Source organism: Tupaia chinensis, unplaced genomic scaffold (assembly GCF_000334495.1).
Source record: "Tupaia chinensis unplaced genomic scaffold, TupChi_1.0 Scaffold144426_1, whole genome shotgun sequence".
In the NCBI taxonomy this organism is placed as follows: Eukaryota; Metazoa; Chordata; class Mammalia; order Scandentia; family Tupaiidae; genus Tupaia; species Tupaia belangeri.
The window spans coordinates 2377567-2384328 of NW_006204286.1; the positions used below are offsets into that span (position 1 = coordinate 2377567).

The window sequence follows — 6762 nt, forward strand, 5'->3', positions numbered from 1 at the left end:
TGCCGCAATCCCTTCTCCTCCATTCTACTCTCGGGATCTTGGGCACACACGCACATGCGCCCGATGTGCGTTTTAAGCCACCGGGTCCAGGATGTGAACCGCGGTCAACTACGTGGGAGTCCAGCGACATAGCCATTACATTAACTGCTGGTGCCCTCATTTATTTATTTTTAAGAGAGACTTTTTTCTATAAGACTTTTTTCTCACCAGACAGAGAGAGACAAAGACACAGAAAGGGAGAAATCATCCCCTAGGGGGATGGCCATACCACAATCCATTCTCCTCCATTCTCTTGGGATTTAAGGCATACACATATATGCCCAGTGTGAATTTTAAGACACCGGGTTCAGGATTTGAACCGTATTCTACTACATGGGAGTTCAGTGAAATAACCATTATGATATATGCTGGTTCCAATTGGTGATATTTGAATGCACACATGCAATAGAAATGTAATATTAACAATAAGTGTAAATGGAGTTATTTTTCATTCTCTTTAAACTCATTTGTTCCTCTTTCTCACTTTTCAAATTTGGAAAATGTGCTTTTCCTGTGGGAGCCACCAAGTCAAGAGGAGTATGGTTCCTTCCTCTCCCCGCCATGACATGTGCTTTTCCACCCACAGTGTACTCTGAAAAGGGAGAGTCATCTAGCAAATATGACACCCTGCCCACTGTATTCAAAGCTTCCATCCAACCAGATATTGTGAACTTTGTTCACACTAACTTGTACAAAAAATAAAAGACAACCCTATGCTGTCAGTGAATTAACAGGTCATCAGACCAGTGCTGAGTCTTAGGGTACTGGGAGAGCTATGGCTCTGAGTTTGAGGTGGTGGGACTTACCGTCCTGACCAGGGTGCTTTTGGAAATATGTGTCGAGGAGGTCGCATGTTTGCACCAATTAATACCTAGCACCATTGGCACCATAGAGTGACCACAACCCAAAAGCGGTATGCCATCTGTTCTGCCCTGGCTGCCTCGGCCTAATCAGCTCTAGTCTTGTCTAAAGGTCATTGTATTGAGGAAGTTCCTGAACTTCCTTGGTGGTTGAAGATAAAGTTGAAGGCTACAAGAAGACAACGGGGGCTGTTTTGCTTCTGAAGAAACTTAAGGCTTGGAATGATATCAAAAAGGTCTTTGTCTCTCAGTGAATGAGAGCTGGCGAGAGCAAAGTGAGAAACTGTAATCATATCCAGCACAGGGGACCTTGCATTATCTATAATGAGGACAATAGTATCATCAAGGCCTTCAGAAACATCCCTAAAATCACTCTGCTTAATATAAGCAAACTGAATATTTTGAAACTTGCTCCTCCTGGTGAGCATGTAGGATGTTTCTGCATTTGGACTGAAAGTGCCTTCCAGAAGTTAGATGAATTGTATGGCACTTGGCAGAAATCTGTTTCCCTCAAGCGTAACTACAACCTTCCCATGCACAAGATAATGAACACAGACCTTAGCAAAATCTTGAAAAGTCCAAAGATCCAAAGAGCCCTCCAAACACCATGCAAGAAGATTCATCACAGAGTCCTGAAGAAGAATCCACTGGAAAACCTGAGAATCATGTTGAAGCTTAGCCTGTATGCAAAGACCATGCTTCTGAACATCATCCTTCACCAGGCCAACAACACAAAAAACAGCTGGATAAAAGGGCAGCAGCACTAGAGGCCAAATCTGATGAGAAGGGAGTTGCAGGCAAGAAACCTGTGGTAGGGAAGAAAGGAAAGGGAGTTGGTGCTAAGAAGCAGGAGAAACCTTTGGTGGGAAAAAAGGCAGCAGCTACCAAGAAGCTAGCAGTTGATAAGAAACCAGCAAAATAGAAGCCAGCAGCTGAAAAGGAGACAGCAGAAAAGAAACCTACCACAGAAGAAAAGAAATCTGCTGCATAAACCATTAAATCTGTTTATTGTGTAAATGTTAAATCATTTTGGACAGCTTATTTTAAATAAACACCTTGTCCAAAGCAGCAGTTTAAAAAAAAATGGAAAATGTTTCTATTATTATAGTTTCAATTGTCCTCTTTTACATACATACTATTAATCTTCCTATCAATCTCCAGAGAAAGAGTCCCCCTTATCTAAAAAATATCTCCACTTGGGTGCTTTGTTACGTCAACTCAACATGTCTAAAAATTAAATTGAATTTACCTTACTCTTTTCTCCCCAGTTGACTAATGTTCCTCTTGTCAGTGTTCTCCCTATTCTTAGGTGGCCTACGAAGCTAGTTATTAGAGAATCCTTCTTCCCCTACGATTCTCATATATATGCAGTTTCATGGGGCAGTTAATAGTTCCATGGAAGTCATAATCTGGGCCAGCAGGTGGCATGGTGCTTAAGGATGCTGGACTCCCACATGGCCAACCGCAGTTCAAATCTCAGACCTAGCAGGTTGCTTTCTCATTCTCTCTCTCTCTCTCTGTCTCTGTCTCTCACTCTGTCCCTCTATGATCAAAATAAATAAAGTTAAATATTTTTTTTAAAAACAAGTCATAACCCATAGCTGCCTTGATATCCTACTTATCTTCCAAGACTAAAACAAAAAATTCAGCTTTTCCTCAGGAGTGCTGAACTCAAATAGTATCAGGATGGTGGGTAAACCAGAATTCATTTCTAAAAAAAAGTGATACAAATATAAATTGTGTAATAACACAGACTTTGTTTGCAGGGAGAGTAGTAGCAAAATATGCATGAGAGATTGAACTCAACTTATTTTTTCTCTTTGGAACCTAAAATTTAAATAGTTCATTTCTCAACTGCTGCTAAAAAAGTGTCTTTATTTTTTTTTTTAATATTCTTTAGGTGCCCTGTACACACTTGAGTGATTACCCCACATCTGTACATCTGTTCTCTTTTCAGAAAAACACCCTTGTGAGCATATTACTTATTAAGAAATTTGAAGCTGGAAAATTTTGTGGTTTTTCTCTTGTTGATAGGCTTACCTGAGTTAGACCTCCATCTCAGCTAAAGGAAGTTCGAAGACCTTCAACTGTCCCCTAAATGTTGGTGTTTCCTATACAGAAAATAATTGCAATTTAGGATCACAGTTGTGATTTGATATATGCGCCACAGGAGTTTTAGTGAAGTGGTCATTTTGCCTTTGCTATGAAGTTAATTGATACCCCTCCCATCCGAATCCTGCCTTTCTAGCAAATTCAAGTACTATAGCCATTTGATGAGAATATTTTATCATACACACCCAGACTTCAAACAGCTGGAGATCAGTGCTCGAAAGAAAAATTAACAACGAAAGATAAGCACTTTGTTAGTAGACTAGTCAAGGAAAGACGCTGTGTATGTCTATTTAATATAATTTCCAGAGTTATTTAGAACAAAATATTTTTATTTTTCTCATCAATTTTTTGTATTAAATTTTAAACAGCCTCAAAATTTGTCCCATGAAAAATATTACCTTTCAAATTGTCACAAACATTAAAAAAGTAGGTACATATTTATTATTGTTTGAGACAATTAGAATTTAATGCAGGGTATCAAAAGGGGGTAAATAATAGATTAGTAGATACAATCCCACAAAATTTGAAAATCTATATAAACAAAATCCATCATAATGCTAAAAGTTATTCTGCAAAACTGAACAAAGAAAAGCTAGATAGGACGTTAATATCTCTGATACAAAAAAGTGTCTTGTGAATCAATAGAGTAGGAAAATGCCAATATTAAATGAGCACAGCAACTGGGACTAGCAGATGGTGTAATGGTTACATCGCTGAACTCCTACATGGTTGACTGTAGTTCAGGTCCCCGACCCAGTGGCCTGAAACTCACACGGCTACGTGCGCGAGCGTGCCTAAAATCCTGAGAGGAGAATAGATTGTGGCTTGGCCATTCCCTCAGGGATGTGATTTCTCTCTTCCTGTGTCTCCATCTCTCTGGAGAGCACATGTGCTCTATAGTGAAATCGTTCTCTTAAAAAAATAAAATAAAAAAGGACACACCAATTAATGGAAGAAGACATGTAAAATCATTCATTTCTTAAGTATTTGTTATGAATTTACTATGTGTTAAGTACAAATGGTCACCATATATAAGAAAATATCCACCGTCCTTAACTAGTAGCCAAAGATATGCAAATAAATATCAAGGTATTTAGAAGAATATAAATTATCACACTTCTGCTGGACTACAGTTGGCAAATTGTATCAAAAGTAAAACCATACATATTCATTGATTCAACAATTCTACTTGCAGGCATTTTATGACATGAAAATGATTAAGCAAGTGCATATAGATATATGCAAAAAGATATTGGGATAAGCCCAGTTTCTAACAGTGGTATTCAAGAATCTTGGTGCATCAGAGGTACCCAGACATTGAGTGGTTCCATGGAGACCCTTCAGGGGACATTAGCAGTGGAGAGGCATGGAGGAATACATTGAACAATTGGAGCTTAGTTTCCCAGTTTCTGCTTAAACTAAAGCATCTTAATTGTTACGTGTTTTGAATATTGGGGTTTTGTGCAAGTTTGCATCTTAATAAAGATTTATATATCTAAAATGTTTGTAAAAACTACAACTCGTATGGGACATTTGAAAGAATCAAAATGATCATCAAAAACAGATTGTTTAAAGAAATTCTCTACATCCACTAAGACTATCATCAAAAATTATATTGAGCCACTATTTTTTTCCATCAGTACATGTCCAGCAATAAAAGCAAGATTAAACATAGTATACATACTCTGATACATGTGATTGGAAAGCTATTATGAATATGTACAAAGAATAAAATAGCATAGTATACATACTGTTATACATGTGATTGGAGAGCTATTATGAATATGTACAAAGAATAAAATCTGAACACAAATGAAAGAGAATGTTTATGTTCATTTCTGCACAGTGACATTGTAGGTGGTTTTTTTTTATGTTTTCTGTATTGTTTGATATTTATGTTACTTTCATTGTAGGAAATTAAATTCATTTGGGGGGAAAAATCACACATACAATTTCTGATACATTTTTCTAATTGCTTATCCTAGCTGACTGGGACTAATATGACATCAGGTGATAATCAGACTGCCATTCTAGGGTTGCTGTTAAAGGAGGAGAGAAAAGAAAGTAGAATTTTTTAGTGTTTTGTCAATCATCTGTCATTTCACACTCATCCCCACCTCTCTTATTATTCTTCTGTTAGAGTCCTTTTAAATTCTCTCTTGAGAGCATGTGAATGGCTCATCATACTTAATCCCCGTACTAGAGAAGGAATTAGAAATGTGTATCCTACAGCTGGTGTGCTAAAAGAATATTTCAAAAGATAGATAATCATACTTCTTTTGTACAGATTTTGTTTCTGCAATAGAAAAAATTACTCTAAAAAACAAATGTTTATATATAATACATGTTTATTTGTATATTTATAGATGTATTTGTGTGAATAATTTCTACTTCTTTACTTTTATGATATAGTTCTTCTATTCATTAAAATATAAATTGACACTGTAAATTGTTCATGATCTTAATTCTCTTTTTTGTTATTAAAATTGAGACTTTTCTCCAAAACTCAAAATACTCCTTTGCTATGTAAGGATCATTATTCTCGTAAAGATTTTTAAATGTATTCTCCATTTTTTGTCCTCTTATTTTTATTCTTACTCACTAAAATAAGAGTATAGAAATACCAACGTACCTGTCATAATGTGAAATCTTAGAATAGTAACATTTTTTTAAAAAAATTCAGTCTTGTAAGTAGGATGAATTATATTTGTAATTATTCCTTGAGTTAAAGATTTTAAAACCAAAGGAGGCATGTGCACATTACTTAATGCACACAGGAAGAAATTATTCAGGAGATAACCTAATCAAAAGGGTTTTTAGGCATAGCCAATGACTTTACTAGATGAAAAAGACTGAAATTTTGATAAATGTTCTAAATCTTAATTAGAGAGTTTTTTTATGTTTTATTTAAACCTTTTGAGAGGAAAAGGGGATATATTCTCTTCAATATATGAGTTCTAGAACATGTCTGTCTAAATATCTTGATAAACAGAGCTATTTCTGCTTTTTGAAATTTATTTCTGTCACGAGTCATGTCTGACACTAAATTGCCTAAATAGCAGAGCTAAAGAGTCTAACTAGCAAGAACTAGAGAAAGCTGTGCATTTTACTGATTCTCAGACTCTAACATTATATAAGAGGCATGGATATAGGATTTCTTTTATATCTCTATAAAACATAAAAACAGTCTGCTATGGGCATACTGGGGTGATGGGTGATTCCTAGCATGTTAATCATTTCTTTATTTTCCATTCAAGGAAGAGTGTCAGAATTCAATTTAGTGAGAATAATATTATTGTTAATGTAACCTTTAATTTTCTTTATTTGCTTGAAAAGTAAATTATTTGCTAATTTTCTTTTATCATTTTATATATTAATTCAAAGGTTTGTTCAGTTATTACACTATTAGTGTCAAATAAGATGGGGCCAGCTGGTGGTGTAGAGGTTAAGGAGCCTGGATCCCACATGGCTGACTTCATTGTTCAAGTTCCAAACCTGGCTGCTCGAAAAACATGCCACGTGCATGTGTAAGTTTGCCCAAAATCCTGATAAGGGATTAGAGGAGAAGTGATTGCAATGTAGTTATCATCCCTTGGGGGAGGGCGTGATTTCTCACTTTCTCTCTCTCTGTCTCTCTCTGGAAATCACATGTGCCCTATTGCTAAAAAAGGAGGTGGGGCGGTGCAGGGTGGTAATCCCTCCTGGGAGTGATTTGTCATTTTCTTTCTCTTTATATCCCTCTCCTTCTCTC

The 6762-nt window shown here is 36.2% G+C and overlaps 1 pseudogene; it reads left to right on the forward strand.

The window, feature by feature from the left end:
- The first annotated feature begins 594 nt into the window (after positions 1-594).
- LOC102489636 (60S ribosomal protein L4-like) lies at positions 595-1890 on the forward strand (annotated as a pseudogene).
- Positions 1891-6762: the final 4872 nt, after the last annotated feature.